The 18,277-nt window shown below is 49.0% G+C and overlaps 1 long non-coding RNA gene across 1 annotated transcript in view; it reads left to right on the top strand.

The window, feature by feature from the left end:
* LOC147999975 (uncharacterized) overlaps positions 1-18,277 on the top strand; it is a 69,671-nt gene that overhangs the window by 30,227 nt on the left and 21,167 nt on the right. The window contains exon 3 of the long non-coding RNA XR_015641448.1: positions 12,269-12,446. This is a non-coding gene — a long non-coding RNA (uncharacterized LOC147999975). The remainder of the gene's footprint in view (positions 1-12,268; positions 12,447-18,277) is intronic.

The following is an 18,277-nucleotide window of genomic DNA, read 5'->3' as shown; positions in this document are numbered from 1 at the left end:
CAGTTGCACACCGAGTTCCAATTTGGAAATAATCTCCCTTAAATAACCCGAAGGCTTTGCCCATTGCCTTTTGGTTTCTGGTGTGGTTATTGAACATCGTAATGTTATTTTGATTTTCCAACTCTATATAAAAGCTATTGTTACTGCCTGCCTCCTCTGAGGATGCTTCTGGAACGTTCTGACTTGTGTTCTCAGTGTTCTGAAGGTGATCTTGGTATGATTAAACTTAGTTACATCTGCTAGGGGGCTCCATGGGTAATCGAGTTTAGAAACTTACATCCTTTCGTTTTTAGAAATTTCACTAGAATTGTTTGTTTTTATTTTTGGAGGATTTATTTTTATTCGTATTCACAAGTGTGTGTGTGTGTGTGTGTGTGTGTGTGTGTGTGTGTGCATGTGTGTGTGTGTGTGTGTGTGTGTGTGTGTGTTGGATCCTCTGGAGCTGGAGTGACAGGTGGCAGCCCAACACACGAGCTGAGAACTAATCTCAGGTCTGGTAGAGTAGGAAACACCAGAAAATGTTTAGCCATCTCCCCTGTTTATTTTTGAAACAGGGTCTTTCTCTATAGCCCAGGTTGGCCTCAAATCTGTAGTCTTCCCACATTATCCACTTTTCTGGGCAGTGGGAATTACAGGCTTATAGGTAGAGAATGATTTCTCTATCTACATTTTCTACTTCCTGTCTCTCTTTTGAAAGTCGCATGTGCTGGCCCACAGAAACAGCTGGTTCTCTCTGTAACTGTGTTCCCTCCTAACTGACACAGGGCTCAGCGGGTTCTGACCTCAGGACAGGAGTGTGTCGGTGCTTATGATACAGGCAGAGGACTGAAGGTCATGGGCACAACTGAGATTCTTCTTTCCTGCCACTATTGTGAGTGAGAGGCTTGGCTGTGAGTGCATGCACAGCCCTGTGGTTTTCTCTTCACTCTTCTTGTTCCTGGGAGACTCTCCTAACATTCTCCGTAGCTCTACCACCTTTGTTTGATCCTGTTTTGGCTTTCTGAGTGCTGTCACTGCTAGGTACTGTCTCTTTCTTGTGTCACGGAAGCCATATCTTTGCTGTTTTTGTCTTTTGTTCTGAATAGAGAACCCTGGGTCATCCTAGCTCCCTTTCCTTTGATATCTTATTGCATTAACCATTATTCTTTCTCATTCTCCTCTAATTTTCTTTATTTGCATTATGCTTTCTCCACAGGAGCCTTTTTACTATGCTGTTTTGGTCGTCTGTGTCTTTTACATTACATGCGTTTCTTTGTATGTGTTGGGCACGCGCTTCTCTCGTGATAGGTATTCACTGCCTGTTGATTCACACTCACTAAAAAGCCAGTTGGGAGGCTTGTGCGTGCGTGGGTGCCTGTGTGTGTGTGTGTTTGTGAGTGTGTGTGTGTGTATGTGTGAATGTGTGTGTGAGAGAGAGAATGTGTGTGTGAGTGTGTTAGTGTGTGTGTGAGAATGTGTGTGAGCGTGAGTGTGTGAGTGTGTATGAGAGTGTGTGTGAGTGTGTGTATGTGTGAGTGTGTATGAGAGTGTGTGTGAGTGTGTGTATGTATGAGTGTGTATAAGAGTATGTGTGAGTGTGTGTGTATGTATGAGTGTGTATGAGAGTGTGTGTCAGTGTGTGTGAGCATGTGTGTGAGTGTGCTAGTGTGTGTGAGAGTGTGTGTGAGTGTGTGAGTATGTGTGAGTGTGTGAGAGTGTGTGTGAGCATGTGAGTGTGTATGAGAATGTGTGTGTGTGAGAGAGAGAGAGAGAGAGAGGGGAGAGAGAGAGAGAGAGAGAGAGAGAGAGAGAGAGAGAGAGAGAGAATATGTTCAATCATCTCCATTCCTCTTCCCTCCCCAGGGGGATAACTAGATGACCCAGAGTTGCCTTTTCCCTTTGATACCTTTGTGACTCTGTGTGTGTGTGTGTGTGTGTGTGTGTGTGTGTGTGTGTATCAGACCTTAAACTTTCACTTGATTCCTCTTACCGATTGTAGCACCCATATCCCCAAAGCCAGATTTCCTCCATTTTACCTCCTCATCAATAGTCCTGCAGCCTTCTCCCAGCGAGCAGAGGGACCATCACTTGGCAGCAGGAGGCAGCGGGCCATCCTGAGCCACCATGCCCACAGCCCCTCCTCTTGCAGATGCCCTGCATCTTTAATCCCTAGAGCTTTGTCTCATTCTGTGGCTTTTTGCTCTGCTGTCTTAGGCTTTAGTTTGTGTCTCTCCATTTAAGTCACGTCTCATCCCTCTGCCTCCCCACAGCCCAGATGCCGTGGCTGTTGTTTGCTTCTTTATCCCTTCAATCCTTGTGGATTTGTGGGCAATCGACTCTTACATGGTACTTTAACGGGTGTTAAAATAAAACATTATCAGGGCCGAACGCAGTGTGGTGGTGTGCACACCCTTAATCCTGGCACTCAGGAGGCAGAGGCAGGCATAACTCTGAGTTCGAGGCTAGCCTGGTCCATGAAGCAAGTTCAGGCTAGAAAGGTCCACGAAGTGAGACCCTGTGACAAAACAAAACAAAATAAAACAGTTATTGGGCTGGAGTGATGTCTCAGTGGTTAAGAGCCCTTGTTGTTCTTCCAGAGGACTTGAGTTTTGGTACCAGCACCCAGGTCAGGTGACTCACAACCTCCCATAATTCCAGCTCCGGGTGATCTGATGCCCTCTTTTGGCCTCTGTGGATACCCACATACACGTTCCTATGCACACCTTTACACACACACACACACACACACACACACACACACACGCCCATAAATAAAGATAAAATAAATGAGAAGAATTATCCACAGCAAGCAAGCCTTTCTCATCATGTGCCCCCTCCATGCCTACTCTTCAGTATTGATCCTTCTGGATTACTTTTCTTGGTGAGTTACACACACCAGGATGCTGCAGGAGACACTTCACATTTATACACACTTTCAGATCGGCACGAGGTCATGGTACACTGTCCCACCCTGGAACGTTTCTTTTCCCCATCCTACCCAAGAAATCTGGGCAGGCCCAAGGGAAAAGTCTAGAAATGCACAGTGAGAAGTTCTGAGGCCATCCTGGAGGCAGGCTGGAACTGAGTCTGGGGTGGTGGTGGTATTACTACTGTGGTTATCTCAGGGCCTCCTGTGTGCCCGGCAAGCGCCGTTTCCCAGTCCTCCGCTTTCTGAGAAGCTCTGTGGTGTTCTGCTGTGCCATGGCTAGCCCACCCCATTCCTTATTCATGCATCTAAAATGTTTCCACTACTGTAAAGGTTGCTTTCTGAATGTTTCTTTCCTATTTGACCTTAGTTTCCTTGGGGTGGAGAGACAAGTGTCATGGAGGCCTTGGGTGTGGGTAGACAGAGCGAGACTGCCCTGCAGAGTGGTGCTATCTGCTCCTGGTTTGCTGCTCCTGGTTTGTGAGAGGCTCTTCCTGTCTGCTTGGCTCTCGTGCACAGCTAAGGTCATGTGACTCCTCTGTGCACAGGCTCTTGTGCACAGCTAAGGTCATGTGACTCCTCTGTGCACTGGCTTTCATGCACATGTAAGGTCACATGACTCCTGTGCACTGGCTCTTGTGCACATCTAAGGTCACATGACTCCTCTGTGTACCATTTGTTTTGTGAAGTTTTTCTCACTCTTGATTTTTGTTTGTTTTGCTTTATCTGAGTCAGAGTCTTGTGTAGCTCAGGCTGGCCTCAAACTCTTTATGTAGCTGAGGCTGGCCCTGAATTTGCTCCTACCTCCACCTTGTGCTAGGGTCATAGGCATGTGTTATCACACTCAGCTTTCTCTCACTTTTTGAAGGGAGCCCCCAGACTCTGGTTCACCCCTAGCTTTGCTGTCTAAGTTCCATGAGCCCCTTAACCCCCAAAACTGGGCAGGCTGTCAGGGTGGCGAGTTGGGGAACGAGCGAGAGAACAGCTTGGGCCTGCCCCAGTGTCTCAGATTTCTTTCACAGAGTCGTTTCATCAGCCTTCTCCTCGGTCAGTGCAAGCCTGTTCCAGAGGATGGGCCCTCACAGCCAGAGTGGCTCTCTGGGTGGCTCTGCACACGGCCAGCCATCAGCATCAGTGTCCTGGTTGATGGCTTTGGCCTCTGCTTGGGTTTACATTCCATGAAGGCAGTTGCCTTTTCTGCAACCCTTTTAAAATTGTGAAATATTACATGTATAGAAAATGTCCAGTTTAACAAATTGCTAGAGAGCAAACATTGTATAACCACGATGCTGGGAGACGGTTGGCTTAATGGTGCTGTGGCAAGTGAATCTGGCACTTTGCCCCTTGACTGTTGGGCTGGGTTTCCCTGCAGCTCACCCCAGGTCTCTAGGCTGGGAGGGCGTCCCTCAGGGATGAAGGCTGCACTCGGAGTAGCTTCCAGGGTGAGTGGTCTTGTTTGGGGGCTTGAATAGGTGATAGAATCTTGCCTGTCAGTTCTGTTTCCCTGACCTACTTCCCCATTGTCCCAAGGACCACCAGACTTTAGGCCCGAGTGAGCAGAACAAGTCCAGAAATGCAGTGTGAAACTCTCGGCTGAGCCTTGGACACCAGGAGTGGCTGGCTTAGTGCTTTGGGGTTGACCAAAGGGTATTTGCCTTCATAGCTGAGCTTGGTCTCCCCACCCTGGTCTGACTCTGGACCAGTTGTGTGGTATAGCCTCCTCCTGCTCTCTTGTATGGCTTGAAGGAGGGAGATGCTCCTTATGAACTGGCTGAGGATATGAGCTGCTTAGAGGAGACTTGGGGGTGCACCCTTTGCTCTGAGATATGACCCAGTGAGAAAACACACGTCTTCATGGCCTACTTCCCTTTGTTCTCCAGCCTGGGTCCAACTAGAATGCTCAGTCCACTGAATGAGAGTCTCTATTAGAGGGGACAGGCCTTGGCCCTCCTGTTCCCTGCCTCCACTCCTTGTCCTTTCTATGTTTAGCTTCATAGACCTTCCTATGGTTTAGAAACAGTAGCTCATGAGCTGATGTCACACCACAGCAGATCATTCTATCTGCTACTGGGCAGAACAGGAAGGGAGTTGTAAGACATCTGGTGGGCACACTGGGCCAGACAGGCATGGGAAGTGGCCATGAGGCTTTCTATACAAAACATTCAGCAGACTGCGGGCCAATCTTAGGTACCAGAAAGAATAGCAGAAGCCAAGCATGCCCAGAAGTTTGCGATGAGGGGAGGGGGCTGGAGGAGCATCCCATGTAAGGAGCCATGGGAGCCTGGGCATGTATTAGAGGACCTTGCCTATAGGGTAGGGTTATGGCTGTGGGCAGGGTGTGGCAAACGCACACTTTAAGGTTTCCATGGATTCTACACAGAAGGGAGAAAACTCTGGAAGTCATCCTGGTGGGAGCAGAAGCCATGGAATGAAGCACACTGGGGTGTCTGTGTGTGCGTGGGGGGCTGTCAGGGGTAGAGCTGGTATAAGTTCACAGACGGATACTGAGGGGCTAGTGAAGGGGTTCTAAGTGGAACTCGGGGAGACTGGAAAAGAATCAGATGGAATGGAAAATAGGCAGGCTTTGATTTCATGAGCTGACTGGAGGTCCTGAGACCACACAGCAGGAGGAGTTGGGTAGACCAGTAGGCAGGTCTGGACTAAGGCATAAGTAGGACCCATATGTGTCTTTCTTTCTCTAACTCTGTCTACCAGAGCTGTTCTTTCCAAGTTACCTGGACCTGCTCAGACTAGGGCAGTGCTTACCAGGAGGCAGCCATGTTTGCATGCACGCGCGTGCGCACACACACACACACACACACACACACCCACACGTATGATATAGATATAGAGATAGATATGATAGATATAGATGTAGATGTGTATGTATGTGTGTTGTGTGTGTGAATGTGTATATGTGTATATGTAAGGGCGCATATGTGCATGTGTCTGTGTAGGGTGGGATTTTGCAGAAATAGAGAAGAGCTATACCATTATGTGGGGATGGGACCTGCTCCAGAAAGTGAGTTTTGCTGTGTCAGATTAGGTTCATTTGAAAAACAAAAACAAAAACAAAAACAAAAACAAAAACAAAAACCAACCAGCCGTTTCTGGTCATGGGCTAGTGGGAGAAGAGCTGTCCCAGGCCCCAAACTTTACATTCTCATCTCTCTTTGGTACTAAGTTCTGATCCTCATCTATGGGGTGCTTAAGTACACCAGTACTCCATGGTAGAGTCATGATTCAGTCCATGACGAGTCTAACTTAAATGGGTCAGTGTGCCTAGCGTTCTAGGAACTCGCAGTGGGAGTGCCAGCTCAAAGACCTCCCCTCCAGCCAGTATATGCACAGTCTGTGATTTAGTACCAGTGTGGGCAGTCTGGGACTCAGTAAGCAGCCAGGCGAAGGCATGTGATGCTCTGCCATGGTAATCTGGTCAAGATTTTAGGTGTATTTTGTTTCCCACACTTCATACCCAGGGCTGATCTGCAGACAGACAGGGGCCTTGGACAGCAGGTTTGTTCTAGAATGCTAGCTGTGACTTGACTTGGCCAGGGGGCTGAGTGGGGCGGCAGAGCCTCACCCCAGGACCAGGTTTGCATAGATGTTCCACTTCCCTCTGCCTGTCATCAGCTCTGTAGATTCCACTCCATGCTTGCTCCCCGAGGAGTCCACTTTGCTGCATGTGAACCATGGCCACCACTTAGTTTATCATGTCTGGCTCTGTTCCACGTGGTCTCCTCAGCATTCAGGGCAGCCAGCCTGATCTCAGCACTCTAACCTTTGACCTCTTTGAAGATTCTGGTTTGTTGTTTTGTTTGGCCTCCATAGTGTCACCTATTTGAATGCCTGGTCTGCAGTTGGTGGAACTGTTTGGAGAGGATTAGGAGGTGTGGCCTTAATGGAGGAGGCATGTCACTGGGTGATCTTTGAGGCTTTAAAAGCTCACACCATCCCCAGTTAGCTCTTTTTTTCCCCTCTGTCTTGTGGAGTAAATGTAAGCTTCTAGTTACTCTCTGCTACCATGCTTGCCTGCCTTCTGCTGTGGTCCACTCCATGACGATCATAGGCTCTAACCCTCTGGGATTATGAGTTCCAAGACAAACACTTTCTTTTGTAAGTTGCCTTTGTCAGTGTTATGGGCATGTAACTAAGGCAAATGCCCTGCTTGGATTCTCTTACTTATTTGGCCAATGTCTAAGCATTTAGTGTTCAGCACATAGTAGGTCTTTGTGCAGATCAAAGATAAGGAAACATAAATCACATTGAAAAAATCCTTTTTTTTTCCATTATCTTTTCTTATTTTACACCACACACTGACATTCTGTTGCTAAGTGTCAGTATGTGTTCATGTGACAAGACTTCGTGCCTTCAGTCATTGGGGACCACATTCTGTGTGTCAGGAAATAATGTCCAGTGGAACTGAGTAGACGACTCTTCTATACCGAGAGAACAGAGTGAAACTGCAGAATCTTCCTGCCAGCCATTTTTTCTATAAAAATTAATTTCTGAGCTCTCACCTCTTCCCTGTCCATCACTGGGTTCATGGAGCAGATGGCTTTTTGCATGAACCTTAGAGGATGGGGGCAGTGGTTCCAGGGGTGACAGGTGAGAGAGTTCGCCTCAGGTAGAAAGTCCTGTGCTACAGTGAGGTGAGAGACCAGGATCTAGTCTTGTGTGATTGAGAAATCAGATCGGTGGCTCTGCGTGTCAGAGCACAGAGCCACCAGCAGAGCAACCAATCTCAAACACCTCTGAGCTGAGCCCGCCTGGCTCCCACCTCTCATTTATATCACTTCTTCTTCCCGAAGGCTTTGCTCTTTCCTGGGGTGCTGTTTCTTGGGGGACATGCCCGGCAAGCCTGAGCTTGTCTCTTTTCATCAAAATCACGCTCATTGGCATTTGGCATCTTTTATAATGGTCCTTAACTGTGTATTCCTTGCAGTCCAAGTGACTTCGTGCTCCACCTATCCACATACCGTCCTTGAGTGGCTTGCATACCTACTCTGTATTCTTCAGGTAGCTGGGACTATGGGAGAGTCCAGTATGTGAGATTTAGTCTCTGCCTCATAGAGCTCATGGTCTACCCAATGGGCCAGACATCGGGGAAATGACTCCTCACAACTCAGTACTTTATAGGTTAGAAGAGGGGGCAGCTACCCTTTGCTTCCAGCAGGGATTGTCAGGGAGGGCTTTGTGGAGGAGGAGTCTTGGGGATGATGGTGTGTGAGACAGAGATTGGATCCTGCAAAGCAGAGGTAGGGAAGATCATCTATGGGGAAAGCCTGTGTGGCTTTAGGAAGACAGGAAACTGAGGGCTTGTAGGAAGGCCAGCGGGAGAGCGCAACACAGGAGAGGATGGGGGAATTTTCTCTGTGCTGGGGAATAAACAGCAGGAAGCAGCAAGGCAAACCACTGTCCTTGACAAGCCAAACGTCATCAGGTTCAAAAAGTAAAGTTGCTTAGGCTGAGGAGGGGTGACTGTATCAGGGACACCATTGCTGTGGGCCACGCAGCACCAGAGGGCCTGCAGCTGCTTGGTAACTGCAGGTGGAACTGGGCTGTGCTAGTTCTTCAGTGTTCAGTGCCTTCCCGGGGGTTCTCTTAACGATGGGGGTGGAGAGCAAGGGGATGTGCCACTTGGCCCCTCTGAGTTCATGCCAGGCCAGATTCGCACTCTTAACGTCAGTCATCGAGAGTGTTTGTAAGGAATCACACTACTAGTTAAAATGACCCACAGTTTAGTTTCAGTTCTACACACCAAAGAAGATGGGATGTCCGTCAGAGAGCACCTATGTGGTGATCAGCAGTAGGGGGAGGGGCCCTGAGCCGCTGATCTGGGTTGGAGAGGGTTGGGGGTTGTCTGGTCCGCAGCCTGTGGTGAAAGCCTCAGTGCCCAGCCATCGTGAATCCAAACGTCGTGTAATCCAAGTGTCCCAGCTGCGGCCTGGAACGTTTACTAAGATTTTTTTTTTAAATCTCACCAATGTGAAATCACCTGCTGGATGCTGGCTTGCCGAAAGGCTGGTTTTTTTCGTTCCTGTATTTATGGACCTGACTTCATAGCACGTCCCAAAGAGCAGAAGAGCAGTAGAGATGGTTACAGTCTGCTTTCCAGACCTAAGCAATAGAGTGAGATGCTGCAGTTCCCTGATGGACTAAAAACAAAACAAAACAAAACAAAAAACAACAAAACAAAGCAAACCAGAAAAGCGCCTTAAAGTGTAGGTTGCTTGTGTTTATTATCGTCCAATGAATAGAAGATGCTCCAGAGACTACGGTTTATGAGGGAAAGCCCTGGGCCTGTGGCGCATCCTTAGGCTGCAGCTTTGGGTCTGTGTATGCAGAAGGGGCAGAGATGGGAGACGGGAAATGGGGATCTGAGAGTGGGGGAAGCCAGTGTGTCTCATCCCGAGTGGTGGTTCTCCTCAGTGTCATCATACAATCCGGTAGTGGTTAAGCGTGCAGGTTCATGCCCATCCAAGAGGCTCAGTCTGCACCTCCCGGATGGTCCTCAGGCCAAGTAGGTTCCCTGAAGGACTCAGGTTGCTTTTACATTTTCCATGGACGCCAGGTAGGGCATGGCTTCAGGCTGCAGAAGGTCCAGGGACTGAGGGACATTTTCCCCTTTGCTCTATACGTTCTTGGTGTCCAAAACGAGCAGCTTGGGAGCCAAAGTCAGGCATGTGAGGTTGTGGGCATGATGTGAACAGTGGGGGGAGATCGGCTTAGAGAGATCGAGGATGCTCTGTGGACCATAAAACACTGCACAGGGAGGAGGAGACTCTTCTGCACGATAGAGAGACCTTTGCCAGCCTGCTCAAGGCTGAGTGGATGTCTGTTTTTGTATACTAGTGTGTGACTCTTTATCTATTGCTGACCTGGACCAAAGGGCCCAGCAGTGTGCTGACCTCTAGCAGAACAAGTACTAGTGTGAAGTCCGGAGGGGCTTGAGAAATATCCTCCGACCGACGGTCCTGGCTTACAGACGAGTAAACTAAGCCCAGAGAGGAAAGGGGACTCGTGGGGGAGTGAACAAATGGATCCAATGCTCCAGAGAGCATCCTTGATTTCTCTAAGACATAAGGTCAGAAATGGTCCTCTCCATTTCTACCCTCCCAGCCGGAGGACCTTGAACCAGCGTCCCCTCTGTGTCTGTAAGACAGGGAAGAAAGCCCAGCCACACCTTACGGTAGTTTTAGGGTTCCATGGGAGTGTTCTCAGAGCCTGGACGTTGTCCATGCCGAGTCCCTGCTGGGTTAGCACGCTGTGAGTCTCCACTCAGTGCTCGGGTCTGGGCCTCACTGCAGAGCCCTGCAGCCTGGTCAGGCTCCTGCTCCAGCTGTTACCACTGGTCTTGGGACCCAGGGCAGTGAGCGGGCTCTGTTTGCTACTTTGTGTATTGCTTAATAAGGAAAACATGGCTTGCCCTGGCAAACAGTGGATCTGGCCATATATGGGGAAAAGGAGTAACTTGGATACAGTCAAGGATGCAATTCTGACCTCTTATTTAAAACAAAAGTCAAAGACAATACAGAGTGACCACTTTTCTTTGTCCAGTTTGATTCGAGGGTTGGGTGGGTGGGGGAGATTTGAGTTTATAAATAGGTGACATCTTACGGCGTGCGCTTCAGGCATAGCCGAGAGCCGTTAGGGAAGCAAACCCTCTCGGCACTCGGGAGAACTTGGCAGAAAGGACGAGCCAGCAGATGGAGAGAAAGCGGCTGTTTTGGAGCGCAACAGACTGGGGTGCGGCCTTTGTTTCCTGGTGGGCCCATCCCGGATTGAGTGCTGGGTCCAGGGTTCTGGAACAGTCTGAGTCGGGTTGTGTCTAAACATTTGGAAATGTGAGGCCCAGCTGGCCACATGAGCTCCCTCTGCACCCATCAGCTGAGTGGATTTGAACCACCTACTCTTTGCCTCACTGACTCAAGCACACACTGAGTGCTTACTCGATGCAGTGCAGGCTCCTGAGTTCCGGACCCCCTTTCCTTCCTCTCTCTTCCTTGGGCTAGCCTCAACCACTCCTTGCCTTTGACCATCTCCCTGGTCTCTGTCCTTGGTGCTTTGGTTTTGCTTGGCTTTTATTTCTGTAGTTTTATAGTTGAAAGTGGCCAATCTGCTTGGACCCAGGACTGGCTCTGGCACATTCTAACTATGAGGTCCCAGGCAAGGAACCTGACCTCTCTGTAACTCACTCTCCTCTCTCAGAAACCGGGATGATCACAGAGCTTACTCTGGGATGGCTGTGTTCATCTGCCCAGACCGGCACACAGCAGTTCCTCGGCACCTGGAAAGCCTGGTCCACTGTCAGCTTCACCACTAACTCTAGGTTCTCTCACTAGACAGTTGCGTTCCCCTCCATCCCGTCCCACTGGCGAGCTAGCACACAGCGGCCAGTCAAGGCTGAGTGTTGAGTGTGCTCTGTTGCGTGCATCACGTGGAGGAGACATGGTCTAGGCAGTTAGGATGGACGTAAGGATGTGTGCACAGCACAGCATGGCCTGCCCACTTTGAGGATGTCTTGGGCCTGGTGTTCTCCAAGGGAAGTTTCTTGGGGCCATGTAGACTAAGGGCATGGATGAGACACGAAAGGGCAGGAAAGATGGGGATACTGAGTGCTTCCCCACGATTCTTTTCTTCCATTCACTTACTTATTTTTTATATATATATAATATTACATACTATAAATATATGTATATATAATATTATATATTATATTATATTATATACTATAAATGTATATGTGTATATATAATATTATATATTATATACTATAATATATATTTATATATATTAAACATGTATTTTGTGTGTGTAGATTAAAGGACAGCTTCGAGCGGTTCCCCCTTTTAACCGTGGGTCCTGGGATCAACCTCAGGTTGTGACACTAAGTGTCAGGTACCTTTATACTTCGAACCCTCTCCCCTTCGTAGTTCTCTTACCACGAGGAAAAATTGATTCTGAGCTACTCACTGGACCATGCCGGACCCTCATCTAGGTCATCTTTGATGACATTTGCATTTTCTATTATTTTAATCATGTGTATATGTGCATGTGAGTTCAGGTGCCCACGGGGGCAGGATGATAAAGTCAGATCCCCAGAGCCAGGGTTTCAGGCAGTTGTGAGCTGCCCAAGATTCATTCCAGGACTGAAATAGGGTTCTCTGTGAGAGTGACACTCGGTCTTAACTCCCGACCCATTTCTCCAGCTCAAAATTTAATGTGTGAGTTAGGTATGGTAAGAGATGAGCCATGGTAATTGATGACAAAAGATAGGAATCGCACCACAATAAAGACTCTGGAATGTGGCTTTTCTCCCTCCCAACATAACTTTCAGAACCTTTACTTTTTCCCCTAAAGGAATCTCTTCCGTGCCATTTGGGAGATGTGAAGGTCCTCACCGTTACTCCTGTACTTGACACGGGACACCACGCGTGGCAGTTGGTCTGATGCCCAAGATGGCGACTTAGCGTGGCTCTGCGTGAGCAGCGTGCACTTTGTGGATACAACGGACAGAAAAACCTGGTTCGTGTGCCAGGTGAGAGAGCGTGGGATGGCGTGGGGCTTCTTCAGGCTACCTGGAGGGAAGTGGCACGTGGTTTAAAACATTTGGACTTGTTTATTTCTGGAATTTTCCATTTAATATTTCCAGACTTTGGATGACTGTGAGTCACTGAAACTATGGAAACGGTGGATTAGGATGTCTGCTGCAGTAAGGGATCATGGAGTATCGGGCCTGTTCCCATTTATTTGATTTCTAGTACCCATTCTGTATACTTTATGAACGACTTACTTACATCCATTGCCAGGCTCTGAGCCTTATGCTGTTCCCAGGGAGTCCTCTCTTTGCCTTCTGGCGAACGGGGGTGAGGGAGCTTTGAGAATATCAGTAGAATGTCAGCTGACCCTCTGTTCACACACTTGAATCCTTAAGTTGGCAGGCACGGAGAGTTTTGATGGTCCACAGGCAAGGCTGGAGGAGGCCCGAGTCTCGGATGGGACCATTTGACCTTGGTTCCCAAATCAGTTTCAAAACAGAGCCCACCTGTTGACACGCCGTTGGGGTTATGTGTGCTAGTCACCGAGCTGTTACCACAGAGGTGTCCCTCTGCAGACAACGGCTGGCTGGTCAGCCTTCCTCATAGAAATAAGCAGGTCATGGGGACTGTGGCCCCGTGGCTAGGTCTATGGGAATGCTATGGTTCCCTTGGATCTTAGGGTTGTATAAAACACTGGCTCTAAAGATCACAGAATCCAAACTCACTGTGGTCAGATGATCAAGCTGATTCCCAGAGAAGGGCAAGCTGCCCCCTAAGTCTTCTGCCACAAGGGCAGTGGTGCCAGCTTTTCTCAACGCCGCCGTGGTGAGCTTGAGCATGCTCTAAAGCCTGGAGCTTGTAATGAGGCCATTGCATAAGCACTGCAGTTGGACCAGCTCCTGGCTGTCAGTGACAGAAGGTTGGAGGTGTTAGGTAGAGTTACAGCCTAATCTTCTGGAACACAGGCATGGCTCTGAGCATGGGCCTTGCGGAACAATGCTAGGAAGGTGTTGGTAGCCTGGTGGGATGGGGCTGCTTATCTGGATCCTCTTTGTCCTCTGGTCTTTGTGGCTGATGCCGTGGGCATTTGCCAAGAACAAGATAAGCATCGCTGTTGAGATTGGCACCTCCTGGCTGCACTTTGAGAGCCCTAAGTGTTGCCTGCTAGCTAGTTCCCATGGGAGAAAAGGTCCAGCTTCAGGTTAACATAGTCCCCTTGGCCAGTGACACAGCTTATAACATGTGTATGTTTCATGTGTATGTGCATACATTTGCTCATGCACACACACACACACACACACACACACACACACACACACACACAAAAGCAGTGAATCTTTGGAGCACACAGTGATGCCTGGATCAATCACAGAACACTAGTCTGTGGGCTCTGGGTGCAGTTTTCTGGCCTCAGCCATCCTCCGCCATGGTCCTCCCCTTTCGCCCAGTGTTATAGCCAGAGCTCTTGGGGCCAACTGTGTGACACTTCCCCTTCCTCACACATCACCATCTGACTGGGTTTTTGACTCTGCTAAGAAGTCTCCTCCCCCAGCCTCATCTCCAGCCTGGACTCTTCCTCTCCTGAAGGCCCAGAGCTTTCCCTCCGCAATGTCCAAGGGGTGCCCAAGCTCCTGCTGAGTTCCGATGCCTGTCTTTCAACCTTCCTTCTCCTGTGTGATGCCATTTACCTTGCTGGGATTCTTTTTGAGCTGGAGTCTGGTTGGTCCAGTTAGGGGACAGGCACCATTTCCCACCATCTTGTGTTCTTCTCAGTATCTGGTGCATGGTAGGCCCTGAGGCAATGTTGGTTGATGGTTGTTTTGGAATTAGCCAATACTCCACCAGACTCTGAAAGGCTTTCAGGCCTCAATGGGCATTAGGTGACTGTCTGTACACGCTGGCCGCTACCCGAAGGGGTGAAGTGGGCCTGTGTCAGCCCTTCTAGGTGGTAATCCTGGAGAGGCTGCAGTGTCCATAGGCCAGTGGGAAGAGCTGAGGGGTGGGGTGATTAATGGGGTGGCTGGGAACTGCTAAGATTGGCAGGGCTCTCCTTGCTCAGATGGGGGAAAGGGGTGCATGGGCAGTGGGTGAGAGGAGAGAGTGTGGGAGGGGGCACCTTCGGGCTCAATGGCCAGGGAGCTCAACGCTGCTTTAAACTCTGGAAGGCTTTCTGGAAGAAGGCTGAGGATTTGGGATAAAAGTAGTAGGTGAGTTTCATTCTCAAGGACTCTCTTTTGGGCCCTCCTCTTCCTCCTCTCAAGTCTTGGAAGGACTGATTGTACCAGGAGCCAGATATTATCCCCCGATTAGGTCCGAAAGAGACGGGACTCGCTAATGTTGACTCAGAGTCCGTTTTCCAGAGAAGTGTCCTGGGCGTGCCCTATACTTGCCGCTTGCTTGTTCATCCCAGGCCGGCTGGTGATATGTGAGGACGTTAAACCATCTAAGCAGGCCACAGCTGTTACGGTGACGAAGCAGCTGGTGACTGTCTCTGGCATGGAGGGCAGGCTGAAGTTCTTGGCTTGCTGTCACCCAGGATACTGCGTAGGCTCCAAGGCTGGCACGCAGTGGTACTGTGTCTCCCAAGGGAGCTCTCCATTCTTGGTCTCTGTTCTCAGAACCGTCTGCCGGCCCGGGGCACAATCGCCTTTTGCGTACTTGCTGGTGACCTGATATAGATGCACTTTTGCTCATGTTAAGACCTCTGCTTGATCCTCCACTCTCCCCCAACCGCTGTCTCCTTCACCTGTCAGCATGACTGGGCCCCAGGTGTCTGGTGAGACTCTTCAAGACTTGAGAAAAAGCATGAGCATTGAGGTCAACAAGATGTGGGTTCAAAATCCGACCTTACTACCAGTGTAGGACACGCTTAATAGGGGGTCGCACTCAAGACTCTTGGAGAGAGCTACATGGAGGGAGCATGGTTACCATGTGCCCAGGACATACCTGCTGTTCCTTCACTGAGTGCTGGGTGCTGGACCCTGGGCAGGATGTAGCCTTGGAATCTACTTCTAAAGAATCGTGGAAGATGCTACAGCAAGAGAGCTTAGCTGGTTTTGGATCAGGGAAGGATGCCAGCAGGAAATAACCCTGGACCTGAGATCTGGGGGGCTGGGGGATGGTATGTTAGAAAGATCAGAGGGAAGACAGTTGTAGGCAGCTGGGTGCAAGAGCCCAGTCAATCAATAGTTGTGAGTCCTGCAAATGGTTCTGAGACAATTTAAGCAAACTCCCAAATAGTGGACAGTAATTTTGGGTGACATTGAAGAGGCTGAGGTGACGAGTGGGACACATAGAGGGAGAAAATAAGGCCAAAAGCTCTTATCAAGGTAGGTGGAGAGATGATTAGGACTGAGGGAGGACCAGGTCTGTGGGGTCACTGCTTTTCTCTGTTCTATTGTTGTGAAGAGACACCATGATCAAGGCAACTCTTAGAAAACATTTAACCGGGAGTTTGTTCACAGTTTCAGAGGGTGAATCCATGATCATCACGGTGGGAAGCAAGCAGGCATGATGCTGGAACAGTAGCTGAGAGCTTTACATCTTCAGGTAGCAGAGAGAGAGAGAGAGAGAGAGAGAGAGAGAGAGAGAGAGAGAGAAAGCTTGGAATGGGCTTTTGAAACCTTAAGCCACATCCCCAGCAACAACACACTTCCTCCAATAAGGCCACACCTCCTAATCCTTCCCAAACAGTTCCTCAACTGGGGACTAAGCAATGCAAACAAGTGTGTTTATGGGGGCCATTTTCATTGAAACCACCATGGCCTCTGAGTATCCTGGAATACCCTGGAAGACTTGTTCCTGGTTAAGTTTGTAAAATTAGTCCCCGTTTCTAACCATTTGGCTGATCTGACCATGGACGAGTCTCCTTGGACACTGACCCTCTCTCTGTGATGGGTAGGCAACTTCACTCTAACTCCTGGAAGAGGCGTGGCTTCTTGCAGGCATCCAGCGTTGGGCTGGCGGGCTGCCCAGTGGGGTGTGGATATTCCTCTATCTCACCGAAGCAAGAGTGGGGCTGACATCCAGCCAGCCATGTTGTGTCTGGGTGGGACATTTGGAACATGTGTGCACTGACTGCTGGAGAGTAACTCCTACTTCTTCCATTGGTGGGGAAGAGTTAGGTGACCAGAGGCAACCAGATGCCCTGTGTCATGTAACATATGCTTTAGGGCAGAAGAAAATGTGTATACAGTCTAATTAGAGAGCTCCCTGCTCACTTACAAAGGACTGGGTCCTTTTTCTTCTTGCCTTTTCCAAATTCTAGGTAAGAATCCCTTCTGAGCAATGAACTTATCTGCCAAGCTGGGGCCCAGAGGGAACCCTTATGGGGGACTCGTAAACCTGGTCTTTTGAGGAAATCTTGGGGCAAGGCCACATTCAGCCCCACATACTTCAACCCCACATGTTTACACAATAGTCTCTCTCAGCTCCGAGGGGCCATTAGAGTTAATTGGGTGAATAATCTGTGTTTAAAAAGTCCCTAAATACGTATTTACATAATCCACAATTTGCCCAAGTCTGCTCTCCACTCTTTGTGGGTTTTGGTGTGGATCCCGGCTTAAAAGTCTCCCCATTGCTTCCACAGCAACCTCTCCTCTTGGTGACTGTCCTTTGGTGGGAGAGAGTCTCATCTGGAGGCTGTACCTGTTAACTCTTGTTAGCTTCCCAAAGTCAGTCATACTTTGTTCGTTTTGGCCTTGGAGATACTGTGAGCCAATGGCCTCATGGTCTAGCAACTTTGCATCTCCCACTCTGGGAGATTCTTCATGCCACAGTATTATTTTGGTGGCTCCTAGAAGTCCTCTAGCCAATAAGGTGGTTCACTGTCATCTCTATGTATTTGAATGGAAGTCGGCCCCTCCCCTGTTCCCCACGGACAACCCATGGAACCAGCAGTTTGTAGAAGACACAAGAGAGTCAGTTCGGTGCGTGTGGGAAGGTGCTTTGGATTTCGTCCACGCCTCTGGTTGAAGTTGGTAAGTGGGTCCTTGGTCTCTTGTGTTTGTGTGCAGTTGAAACCTTGGTTTGAGCCACTTGGTACAGTGGAGTGGATTAAGCATGAAGAAGCCCCAGGGTGCTGTTCACATGGGTCTTGAGGCAGGAGCATCTAGGCACTGATGGTAGCTCCCAAGCACTGGGTAAGCCTCAGTGTCCTTGAATAGGAAACCCTTCTAGACTACACAGTCTTGGGTTCCTTGGGTTGGTGAGCGGGCCTCTCTATAACATCACTTCTATGGATCACTCCAGCCCCAGGGACTTGCTGGCCTGGGACATGGGGCACCATGATACATACCAAAGCCCTCCCTGGCAGCAAACTGTTTCTCACACACATGCCTTCAGTCTTCACATAGTTTTCAGTCTTGGTTGTACATTAGGACAATCTGAAGAGAATAAACAAAACAGCGGTTACAACAACAACAATGAGGACAACAGCAACAGTAACAACTTCAACAACAGCAACAACAGCAACATCAACAGCAACAGTAACAACATCAACAACAACAAATCAATAACAACAGCAACAACAACAGCAAGAGCAACAACAATATCAACAACAATGACGATGACAACAACAACATCAACAGCAGCAACAACAACATCAACAACAATGACGATAACAACAACAACAGCAGCAGCAGCAACAACAACAATGACGATGATGATAACAACAACGATGACGACGACGACAACAACACAACGACAACAACAACAACAATGACAACAACAACTGCTTCTGCACAGGAGAGATCCCAGACCCACTAAATCAAGAGGCAACACACATCCGTCAGTCTCCTCAGATGACTCTAGCCCATGGCTGCATCATGAG

Source organism: Rattus norvegicus, chromosome 17 (assembly GCF_021556685.1).
Source record: "Rattus norvegicus strain SHRSP/BbbUtx chromosome 17, alternate assembly SHRSP_T2T, whole genome shotgun sequence".
Lineage (NCBI taxonomy): Eukaryota > Metazoa > Chordata > Mammalia > Rodentia > Muridae > Rattus > Rattus norvegicus.
This window is presented reverse-complemented; position numbering and strand designations above follow the sequence as displayed.